Below are 13,182 nucleotides of genomic sequence, written 5' to 3' on the forward strand. Positions count from 1 at the left end.
GAAATCTTAATTATGATCATAAGCTGTATGGAGGCAGCTAAAATCTTAGTTATGGTAAATGGTCGGCCTAGAGGTTTCTTCCCAATAAAAAGAAGCCTGCACCAAGAGGATCCCTTATCCCCATTTCTTTTCATTATGGTAGTAGAAGCCCCAAGTAGAATGGTGGAAAGGGCAATGTCTAGGGGCATTTGGAGGGATTTACTGTCTTAGAGAGCAGCAATCCAATCACCCTCTTACAATTTGCAGATGACTCCTAATCATTTCAAGGGCTAGCTATAGAGACTTGTTCCTGAGATGCCTCATGAATTGCTTTGAAACAGTGTCCGGGCTGAAAGTTAGCTTGCAAAAAGCAACTCTTATTTTGGTAGGTGAAGTCCCTCAGATAGCTCTAGTGGGCCTGTTGAATGTATTGGACAAGGGCAAATCCTTTGACAACGGTAGAACCAGATCCCCCTTGGATCAGCTGGTTGTGGAAAACCTCTATTCCACAAAAAATTCAATTCTTCATGTGGGTGGCCTTAAAGGAGAAAATCCATACCTTGGATGTCTTGAGGAGGAAGGGAGTAACCTTGGTAAATAGATGTCGTTTGTGTGAGTTGGATGAGGAAAGTATAAATCATCTACTAATTTTTGCAGTTTCTCCTTCAAAATTTGGATTCATGTCTTAATGTTGTTTGGTCTAAGCTTGATTACACCTCAGAACCTGTATTCTCTGCTGGCTTAATGGAATGCATTACCGGCGGCGGTTTGTTGGTGCCTATGGAAATAGAGAAACAATCGCATTTTTTGAAGAAAAAGCGAGCCCTCTTGAAAAAATCTATGCAGAAAACCTTGGTGAAGTGGGTATCTATCAACAATCTTTTCAAGGGGTGTAGTTTCAAGTTCTTTTGTTGATCATTGGAGTTCTTTGTTATGGGATGAAAATCTTGAATTGTAATTGGTAGCTTGTCGGCTATCTTTTGTATGGCTGGTTAAGGAAATCTCTCCCTCAGCAATCTATTTAGATATTGATATTATTAATGTAATTTATCATTTCTCAAAAAGATATAATACTTTTTTGAGAAAATGCCACTTTTGTCGTGTATTTTGCGAAAAGGCCACTTTTGCCCCTGTATAATTAGAGGAGCCAATTTAGACCTCAAACTTAAAGAAAAAGGCCACCAGTAGCTCCAGAATGCATGGTGTTAGTAACACCATTCACAATTCATTAAATAATGAATAAAATAATATGAAATATTGATTTGACACTGTTAAAATAAAAAAGTTGAAAAATTATAAATGAGCCTTATTGAATAAAATAAAATCATTTAATATGTAATTAATAAATGTTGAAAATAATATATAAGTGGGTTCTATAGGTGGATCCTACTTCAACTTTCCTATTCTTAGAAAAAAATAATAGGTGAGTCACACTTAAACTTTTTTTTAAGAAAAACAATAGGTGGAGTCTATTTGAAATTATATGTAGGCCCCATCTTTCTCTGGGCCAGATATCCCTCCCATGTCTTCTCCCACTGCGGCTACAACTCTTAGCAATAGCGATTAACACCCTCCTTTTTCCTCTATTGTACAACTTCTGTGTGCTCTCCCCTGTCGTTGTCGTCTGGGGCGAAAGGCAGACTTCAACATTGGCTCTCCCTTCACTCCTCCGTTGGAAAATCGTCATCTTCCCATCAAATTTGTTTCCACAGCCACTACGCACCGCCAGAGGCTTTCTCCACCCAACATCATTAACAAGCACACTGAACCTCAGCGATCTCCCCGTCCCTAAAGCATTATTATATACTATCCTATCCATGAACGTAAATGTAAGTTCATTCTAGCAGCTCCCCTATCTCTATCATTGTCGTCCCTCCCTCCACAAAGCAACCAAAGTGTTCATTAGGCAAGGACGGTTGCAACCTAGCCCATTTACCTATAAGCAACTGATAACAAGTCTCTTGGTTGGAGTCGAGCCCTTGGGCATGGACCACAGATTACCAAATATGAGCCAATATTAATTGCAGAGAGGATATCCGGTCCATCCCGCATTTAGTATTCACCTGCACTTTGAGACTTGCGATCTTTTCTTTGGTAAAATGAAACGTTCTCTCTTCCAATGGTGGTGCTGGTGGGTAGGGCTGTTCATAAGAACGCCCAACCCGATCAAACCGACTAACCCGGATCGATCCAATCTGAGTCGGCCGAGTTTTCATCAGTACGGGTCGGTTTTGGGTTGTGCAAATTCCTAAACCGATGATTCGGGTCGGTTTTGATTTTCACACAAGAAAACCGAACCGAACCGACTTAATTCCTAGTTCAAATATGAAGTTCCAAAGCCCATTAGGCCACCTAGTTTTTGAATGGTTGCAAGAAACTTTGGATTAGTGAATAGTGATTAATGAATAACTTTTCATTTAAATTTTATCATAGGAGATGGCTGAAATGATGTTCAATTTATAACTGTTTTTAAAATTAGCAAGATTTTATCACAGGGATGAACTTAGAACCGAAACCGACCCAACCCGACTCAAACCGACCAGGTTGGTTTTGCTTAATACTGGGTTGGTTTCAGTTTTGATATCAGGTAACCCGACCAGGTCGGGTTGGTTGGAAAAACTGTAGTAAACCGACCCGACCCGACCCGACCCGTGAACAATCCTACTGGTGGGGTATATCTCAGCGAGAACTTTCCCTGTTAGAGATAGAAAAGCAAGCAGGACAATCTATGCCAATAGGAAATCAACGTTAGAAAACTAGAGGGTGCACGATACAATCTGCATCCTACAGACCACCGGGTGGAAAGGAGAGAGAAGACTAGGGAGGGAGATTCGACACACACATAGAGAGAGATGGGGCCTATATATAAGTTTAAGTGGGAGTCGCTTATTATTTTTTTAAGGTAAATTTTTTAAACTACCTTTATGATTTAGTTAATTGACAAAGTGTATCTTTGAAAATTGAATAACACTATCCTTATTGTTTTTGACAATTGACTAACTCTTCCCTCGTTATTAATGTCCGTTAACAGAAAAGTGAAAAAAACTATTTTACCCTTTCTTCTTCAAATTTTCAAAATGAAACAGAGAAAAGGAACTTGCTGCAGTGGTGTGATGAAACAGGGACGAGGGTGACTGAGGGGGAGAGAAAATGAAGGGATGAAGAGAGTGTTAGTATTTGTTAATTTCAAAAGAAAAATATTTATTGGGTTGACAATTGATATGTATGGGTCTATGAGAGTGTTTTGTAAGTTGAAGATAGACTTCCTATTTGGAGTGGGATTCTAAATTGATAGGACTGGATTGAGATTTGTTTGATGGGGAACTAATCTCAATCAGTGATAAGAATTGTTAGAGTCCTGATTAACTCTAGATAGGCGTTATAAAAACCACATAATGGTTCTGGACCCATCATTGTTGGCCTCAAGATCCAATGAAATCAAAGAATTGATAAAAAAAGAAGCACATCACAAACATTCAACAAAGTGGCCGGAACACAGAGTGGAATCCAAACGGGTGCGAACTTTTGAATTTGATTTCTTATTTTGTTTCACTGTTCGTCGATTGAATGAGTTTTAAAGCTTGCAATTGGTATCAGAGCCAATTATCATTAATTGATGAACGGCTTGATCAGAATTTTGTTGCGTCTTGGTTTTAACAAAATTTCAATTTGTATCTAGTTGATATGTCTGAACAAGACTCTTGATTGATTCGTCTTTATTGGATTTGACGATTTGTCTTGAAAGTTGTGGGTAATCGCTTGAACATCCGTCATTTTTTTTTCTTTTCTTTTGGGATTTTAATAGGAAAGACTAGTTTACAGCCAATTGGATTTTTAATCGATTAATCTTCCTTGTCATCTATAGCGTTTATAACTAATGGGTATGAATAATGACTGCCGCTCTTAGTTTTTTAACCATTTGTTTGTATGGACTTTGCTGTGTGAAGGGGTTTTTTCTCATCAAAGCAAAAGGTTTAAAAATTAATAATAAATAAAAGAAAAGGGGGCGAAATATTTTAACTTGCCGTTGTGAATTGCTTTTTACCTTTGATTAATTTAAGTATTCAAAAGGCAAAGATAATTTAAGTATTAAAAATCCTTTTCAAAAGGTAAAGATAATGCCCTTGGAATTCGTCAGTCTATTCAGCATTTCTAATAGGACTGAACCTTGTTATTTAGACCCGATTTAGACCCAACTACTTCTATTTCTGTCTTAGTTATCTGAATTCTTGTGTAAACCCAAATTGATTTATCTGAAATATTATTTGTTCATTTTATTTCTCTTTTTAGCATTAAATTTTATTGCCTCCTTAAGTTTAAGATGAATTATTTGATACATTTGCTAATATTGTATTTTTGTTTTATATGCTTAGAGGGAAGGTATATATTTAGACTGCATTATTGATTGAAACCTGGGGACATTTAATAAATGGATGGTGCCAAAGTGCTTGAAGTTTATGACATGATAACCAAGAGTTCAATCCCTTATTTGTTATTTTAAGAACCTTGAGATAGGTTGTGATTACCATTCTTTCTTTATTCTTGTTATGATTAGCCCAAAGGCAATATTTTAGCATTGTGATAAAAATGGAATGACACAAGGGAGGAAAGTATATGGTGTGTAAGTGAACTTCTTAAGCCCAAAAGAGTAAGAGGAGATCATATACATTCATATATGGAACTTGCTTTGATTAAGCAATGTTTGTTCATTGAAAATGATGGCGTGGCTATTTATCTCAGCCCAAAGGAGGGGGTAGATAAGCCATAAACATCTAGGGTGATATACTGTCTCTATGTTAGTCATTAGACATTCCCTCTTGTATGTGATTAGGTGTGATGCATGATGTATGGACTTTAGATATAAATATACTCCTTTGACATCATGATAGCGTAGTTTTTTTGAAATAATGATTAATTTGATGGTTTAAAATTGCAGTTGATGTGAACACCTTTGTTGGACCTAATCAGCCTTACCCAATTGAGCTTCTCACCAATAATAACTATAAGAGATGGAAATGCCAATTGTAATCCTACTTAGGAATCTGAGAAATAGACTTTTGTCTCACCCAACTTGAGCCATCTGAGCCTGCTCCCAATGCTTCTGAGGCACTTAGAACAAGATACACCACTTGGCACAAAGCAAATAAATTAGTACTAATGATAGTTCAAAACACTATCTTTGAACCTCTTAGACCCGGGATTCTCATTTTGAACACTGCCAAAGATACACTTAACAACATAGAGGCACAGTTTGTTAGATCAAGTAAAGCCCTCATAATGAGCTTGTTCACACAATTCTTCACTATTAGTTTTCCTGAAATGAATGTTAGAGAGTTCATCTTTAAGATGTTAGGAATTGTTTACCAACTTAGAGATTTGAATATGAAATTAAGTGATGAATTTTTGGTGTATGCTATCATGTCAAAGTTACCAAAATCCTTTGAGACTTTTGTGGTGAACTTTAATACAAGTGTAGCAAAATGGACCGTCAATGAGACGATAAATCAATGTGTTTTCGAAGAAAAAAGGCAAAAAAGAGAAAATAGAATCTACTCATTTCACCTCCTTGGGTCCTAAAAGGAAACCCTTTAAGAAAGGTCCAAAGAAGGACAATGAGGGAAAAAAAATATAAGAAAGGTAAAAAGGTGTCACCCACCTTACAACCTGAACCGAATTTGACTTTCGTTGAGCCATCCACCAGTGTAGATAAGGAGATATGTTACTATTGCAAAATGCCTGGACATTTCATAAGCGATTGTCAAAAGTTGAAACAGAAGAAAAAGAAATAAGGTATTTCTTATGTAATCTCTGAAGTAAATTTTTTAGACACCCCATTTGATGTCTAGGTTATTAACTCTGGTTGTACAGTTCATGTTGCTAATTGTGTATAGGGGTTCCAAAAGCTAAGAAGAATTGATGATGGAGAGGAGATACTAATATATACAGGAGATGCACATAAACTAAAGGCAACCGGCATAGGAACCTTTAGATTAGTCTTGGATACTTGATATGTTCTAGATTTATTGGATACTTTATTTGTACCTGCTATGAAGCGCAATCTTCTTTCCATTTCTAGATTCGATACAATTGGATATTCCTTTCATTTTGCTTCTGCTACTTTGTCGATCTTACATGATGCAAACATTATTGGTTCAAGTGTTCTTCAGAATGGATTATATCTATTAAATTTGAATAGGTCAAATGCATGTTTCCTTGCTAGAAATGATGTTATGTTGATAAATGAAAAGGGTAAAAGAAAAAAACAATGTGATAATTCTTCCCTATTATGGCATAGAAGGTTAGGGCACATTTCTAAAGAGAGATTGGAACGACTGTCAAAGATAATATCTTGCCTATGCTAGATTTCAGTGACCTTAATCCTAAGGGTACTAGGTCAAACTCTCTTTTAGAACTAATTCACTCTGATGTATGTGGCCCTTTATGGTATGTTGCACGAGGTGGAAAAAAATATTTTGTGACTTTTATTGATGACTACTCAAGATTTGGGTACATATACTTGATGGAACATAAGTCTAATGCATTAGAAACGTTCAAAATTTATAAAGCTGAAGTTGAAAAACAACTAGGGAAGCAAATCAAGGTAATAAAATTTGACAGGAGAGGAGAATATGATAGCTTTGATGCCTTTTTTCAAGATCATGGGATTGTTCATCAAACCACAATATTAGGAATTCCGCAACAAAATAGAATTGCAAAAAGGAGAAATAGGACATTGATGGACATGGTGCATAGTATGATTGTTGGATCAACCCTACCTGAATCCTTTTGGGCAAAAGTACTCAAAATGGCTACCTACATATTGAATCGAATACCCATCAAAGCAGCATTGAAAACTCCATTCGAACTTTGGACTAGTAGGAAACATAGCCTAAATCATCTTCATGTTTGGGGCTGTGAAGTAGTGGCTAAGATTAACAAACCTAGTTTACCTAAAACTGCTAGTAGGGCAATTAAGTGTGTGTTTGTAGGGTACCTTGAAAGATCTAAAGGTTATCAATTGATTGAAGTGTCTAACCTAAGCAATGCAATTTTTTTAGTCTAGAGATGTGGAATTTTTAGAAGAGACTTCTACATCACAAGGGAGAGGACAAGTAGAATTTGAAGAACTCTCAGAATTCAGACCTTCACCTATTGAATCTATTAATCCTCCTGTAGTTGCTAGAGAAGAACCTCAACGCTCCCAAAGAGTGAGAAGGTCTGCCATATCATATGACTCTCTTGTGTATTTATCTGGCTCATTTATTGATAATGTCATAGATCCGAATAGTTTCTCTGAAGCCCTGACTCATAAAAGCTCAAATGATTGGATAATGGCAATGCAAGAAGAAATGAGATCCATGGAACAAAATTCTGTATGGGAATTGGTTAGCTTCCCTGTAGGTGCAAAGTCCATTGGTTGCAAGTGGGTTTTTAAGACTCGAGGCTCAAGTAGTCAAATTGAGAAACATAAAACGAGAATTGTAGCCACGGGCTATACTCAAAAGGAGGGTATTGATTATGATGAGACTTTTTCTCTTGTCTCAAGAAAGGACTCTCTTAGAATATTATTAGCTCTTGTGGCACATTTTGATTATGAATTACATCAAATGAATGTAAAAGCAACATTTACATAGACCAACCTGAGGGATTTGCAGCCAAAGGACATGAAAGGCAGGTATGAAAGTTGAACAAATCATTGTATAGACTCAACCAAGCTTCTAGACAGTGGTATTGTAAACTTCATGGCATTATCACTGAGTTCAGATTTAAGGAGAACACTGCCGACAATTGCATTTACACTAAGACCAGTGGGAGTAACATTATATTTTTAATATTATACATAGATGATATCTTCCTGGCTTCTAATGATCTAGCATTGTTACTTGATACTAAGACCTTGTCTAGGTCTTTTGACATGAAGGATCTTGGAGAAACCTCATATGTTTTGGGTATTCAAATTCAACGTAATAGATGTATGAGAATGTTGGGATTATCACAAGAATGGTATATGAAGAAAGTGCTAAAAAAGTTTGGGATGACAAATTGTAAATTTGGTGAATCTCCTGTTGTAAAAGGAGACAAACTGGATAAGGGGCAATGCCTACAGAATGATTTGGAACGCAAAGACATGACAAACATTCCATATGCCTCTGTTGTTGGTAGTATCATGTATATCATGAATTGCACCCATCCGGATATTTGCTTTGCTACTGGTTTGCTTGGCAGATTTCAACACAATCCTGAAATGGATCATTGGAAAGCTGCTAAAATGGTTTTAAGATACTTGCAAAGAACTAAACACTTCATGTTACTTTTTAACCAAGTAGACCAATTAGAGATTATGGGATATGTTGATTCAGATTTTAAAGGTGATCTTGATACTCAAACGTCCACTTCATGATACATTTTCACTATTGCCAGTGGTGCTATTTCTTGGATAAGTCATAAGCAAGAATCTACATCTCTCTCTACAATGGAAGCTGAATATGTCTCATGTTGTGAAGCCACAAGGCATGCTTCTTGGCTTAAGACTTTCATCACTGATTTGATTGTGGTGGATTCCATTCATAGACCTCTTCAGATTTATTGTGATAACACTGCTGCTATACATTTGACTAAAGAGGCACATCATCATGCAAGATCAAAGCATATAAAGGTTCAATATCATTATGTCAGAGAAATGGTTGTTGAAAAGGAATTAACAATCTTTTACATGTCCACTAAGACATGCTATCTGACCCTTTGACTAAGGGTTTACCTATCAAACCCTTTCAACGTCATGTATCCAATATGGGTGTAATAGATGCTAGTTTTGATTAGTAGGAGTATGATGTTCATCTTGTTTTGTTTTGACATTGACATCATTTAATGTTCATTAATAATGATGGCTCATTTAATATTTTATAATTTGTTTAGAAATATATATGTGCACATTTGATTTCCCACATGGGAGTTTAACTATCCATGTAGATTTGATGGCTTGGGCATTCATAGTGACTGGACATCACCTATTAAGCCCTCACCAGATGAAATGCTTGTTGAAAGTAGCATTTTTAACCACATGGTTTGACATCCAAGCGACGTGTTTGATCAACTAATTGACACATGAAGTTTAGTGACCATATTTGGAGAAGCCTTTGATGGCTTCCCAAACCACCATTCCCACTTTTGTTTTGGCTTGTGGAAGGTATGCTTATAGATGCTTTGACCATGGAAATGAGTCACTACTACATAATAGCGTAGGTCTCTCCTGCTTGGGCATTTGTAAGGATATTGAAAATGGGACTGATTTGATGTTGCACTCTCATAACACATATGTTTTTTATTTATCTTTTTTCTTTCTTTAGGAGAGGCCACTCGATTTTAAAAAAAAAAAATTGTTTCAACCCAATGGATGTTTTGTTTTAAAACTTTTTTTTTTAAATTGTGACAAATAGTGGGAGATTGTTAGTATTTGTCAATTTAAAAAATATATATATATTTATTAGGTTGGCACTTGATACATATGGGTCTATGAAAGTGTTTTGTAAGTTGAAGATAGACTCCTATTTGGAGTGGGATTCTAAGTGTGGTAGGATTGGATTGAGATTTGTTTGATGGGGAATTAATCTCAATCAGTGATAAGAATTGTTAGAGTCCTGGTCACCTTTGGATGGGGGTTATAAAAACCACATAGTGGTTATGGACCCATCACTGTTGGCCTCAAGATCCAAAGAGACTAGTGAACTCAAAGAGCTGATAAAGAAAGAAGCACAGCACAAGCATTCAACAAAATGGCCGGAACACAGAGTGGAATCCAAATGGGTACGAACTTTTGGATCTGATTTCTTATTTTGTTTCACAGTTCGTCGATTGAATGAGTTTTAAAGCTTGCAGAGAGAAGGAGAGAAATAGAGAGAGAGAGGGAGCCCTTTGTTAGTGGTTGTCGTCACCTGCGACGGCTGTGCCAAGTGAAAGATGGAGGGGGATAAGACATAATTAATAGATTCTCGACAGGAAATAGTGACACGAATGAAGCGGGGCTCTCTATTAATCTGTACCCATGACTCACTATAAACCTAGCCGACTTGGTCCAGAACAACACCATCACAGGAGGTGGTGCCTCCTGTTAAAATATGGTTGGGTTGTTTTAGCGGAGACAAATGTTGATCCCACCCATAGCTTCCATGCCCTACGGGTAGCTTTAACTGTTGGCCTGGAACATTGTAAGGTGTGGGGGGAGGTATGAAAATGGAGAAAGAAGGAGAAATCTGACACCACCGTCGTGCGTGCTATCTTTTGAACCACTCTGAAATCCCGGAACACGTCGTCTTCGTTCACCTCTGTGATCATCACAGTTGTTCCACCCAGATTGAATCCTTTATGGTCAAAAATTGAAGATGAACCTCACTTTCTGAAACGCCAAGGAATGCATAATGGTCTAATTTTGTTGTCTGAAAGGATGAGAGATTCATCATATGGATGGTTGAACCCTGTAGGAAGGTTGGGCGAAATTTCAAAATTTCTCTCTCCCATGTGAGAATCACATTCCCTATTTTAGAAAACTGCATTTTCAAGGATTAATCTTGAAACCAAATCGGACCAGATCTGAAACCAAAAGGTTGGAGAGGGATATACCTTATATGAAGTAACAATAACTCCCAACAAAGGTGTTCACGCCCAAGGAGAAAACCAAAGACTACTCCCACTGAAAATGACACAGTGTGAGGTGGAGCAGAATTAGTAGGATGGCTCTTCAGCAAGAACCAAATTCTTCAGCAAGAATGTGATGGAGGATTGGTGAGCACGACTTCATATTACCTTTTCTACCAAAAGGTAATATCAAGAACCTTTCTTGATCACTTCCACAGGTGGAAATCGAACTGATAGGGGTGGCAAGAGCAAGAAAGAGCAAAAGACAGGAGCAATCAAACTGCAGATTCTTCTCTCTTTGTAATCTATGAACTGAGAATTGTGTATTAGAGGTTCACCATACTCCTCTATTTATAGCCGTTAAAGAGAGCATCTCCTAATCCTATTAGAAGTTTCTTAATCCAAATCTTGTATTTGGATCTAGACTCTCCTTAAGAGATAAGGATAATCCCTTATCTTATCTACAGGTAAAGATCTGACTTCCTAATCAAATTAGGAGTTTCTTGATCCAAATCTTTATTTGGATCTGGACTCTCTAAGTGGATAGGGATAATCCCTTATCCTATCTACTGATCTTAATCCCATAACCGCCTCTAATTAATTAATCTTATTAAGCCAGTTCGAATGGGTTTTAGGCCCATTAAATCTATGTACTCACTTAACCTCATAACTGCTGCCCAGTTGGCTATCCTTGTATGGCGTGGGACCCAAACATTAATCTACACATCAGCCACATGGGTTCAGCCCAGCCTCTATTACAAGGCCTGGCCGAATTCATTGTAGGAAACAGTGAACCCCTGGGTCCATCACCATGGGCTCTTAATGGGCCCAACATTTACACTAAATGGTCATTCGGTCAAGCCACCTTATAAAAACCCAAGGACTGTGGGCAGATGCAAAATTAGCCCATTAGGTATTACCCTCAATGGTCTTACACTTAACCTCTCAACCTATAATGATCAAACACTGCCCGACAAGAGAGAACCTCTCTCTCGGCTGCAAGGTACAGTGTTGCACTCTCTACTCACATGGATCCCGGTAATTAAAACATTTTACAAACATTTTGAAACCATAATTTATATATGTATATTTATATATAAATATATTTTGCAAAACAAATTTCAACGGTTGAAATCAACTGTCGACAATTTTGGTTTCCATTAGAGAGAGTACAAAGGGGTTGATCCTGTCACTATGATCACCCACTTAGATGAATTCTCAGACTGTCCCAACATATCCAGGTTTTGGCCCCCTCTAAGGATCTCACTGATTGGCATATCAAAGACAACCCAATCTGACACCTAGTGTAGTATCATAATCGAGTCTAGTGGTTATGTGTAACATTCCAGTTTTGCCCATCTATCTCCAAGGTCTAGGGCAATACTAGAATTCTGGCCCGGTTCAGGGTTTCAAGAAAACCCACACTTCATGTACCTCAGGTCTCACTATGGCAGCTAAGACAATCCACCCCAACCAACTTGGCGGCACATCGGTGTCAACTTTGGTAGGATAAATCTCCCCAGATCTATCCAACGACTGTGAAGATTCTAAACTAACACGTGTCTCATATGTGTCCAGTTTAAGGGTATTACACAGAAACACATTATAATAACATGAATCAAATATGCACTTTATTCATTTACATTAAATGTCATAGTGTACATCATTCTGATTTGAGATAAGGGCATACACTGTCTAATAGTTGTCACGCTTGAAGCTCCCATTATTGGTAAGGCTTAAATTTTGATGAAACTCAAGTCTTACAAAGTACTCTAATGGTGGGTTTCTTGTCGGTAATCAAAGGCCTTTATTGCTTACAACTAATTGTATAGTCCATATTTTGTTTATGTCAGGAGAGATAGAAAGAGAGAGAGAGTGAAAGGGATAACCCATCTCGTTCACACTAGTGGTCTAGTGCCCAACTCGGGGTCTATCATGTTCATCTCCACCATCCCAATAGTCTTCACTCCTTGTGTAGCCTTTAACGTTGCTGCTCACTTAGTTGTAGGAAAGAGATTCCACTACGACTTCCAAGCACATTATACGAGTCTTACAATCTCTATTAATTTGTACCCATGACTCAAGGGTAATATTGGGAGAGGTCTTAGAACGGGAGGGGGGAGGGGGCTCAGGGTACTAGGGTAATATTAAGTTTTAAAAAATTGTATTGGTCAGATGCGGTCACATGTGCATAGATTGTGATGGAGTATTAACGGATGTTAATGACAGGGGTAAGAGTTAGTCAAGTGTCAGAAACAGTAAAGATAGTGTTAGTCAATTTTCAACAGTAAGGGTACACTTAGTCAATTAACTAAACCATAAGAGTAGTTTAAGAAATTTATCCTATTTTTTTATTAAAAGAGAATGTTCCAAGTGAGATTCACCTATTATTTTTCTCTTAATGAAAGAAGTTAGGGTCCACCTTATTTTTCTTTGAAAAGAGAAACGCTCAAGTGAGACTCATTTATATATTATATTTAATATTTATTAATTATATATTAAATAGTTTTATTTTATTCAATGAAACCCATTTGCAATTTTTTAGTTTCTTGAATTTAATAGTGCCGCATC

This window comes from Nelumbo nucifera, chromosome 8 (assembly GCF_055504915.1).
Source record: "Nelumbo nucifera cultivar China Antique chromosome 8, China Antique-T2T, whole genome shotgun sequence".
NCBI classification, from domain to species: Eukaryota; Viridiplantae; Streptophyta; class Magnoliopsida; order Proteales; family Nelumbonaceae; genus Nelumbo; species Nelumbo nucifera.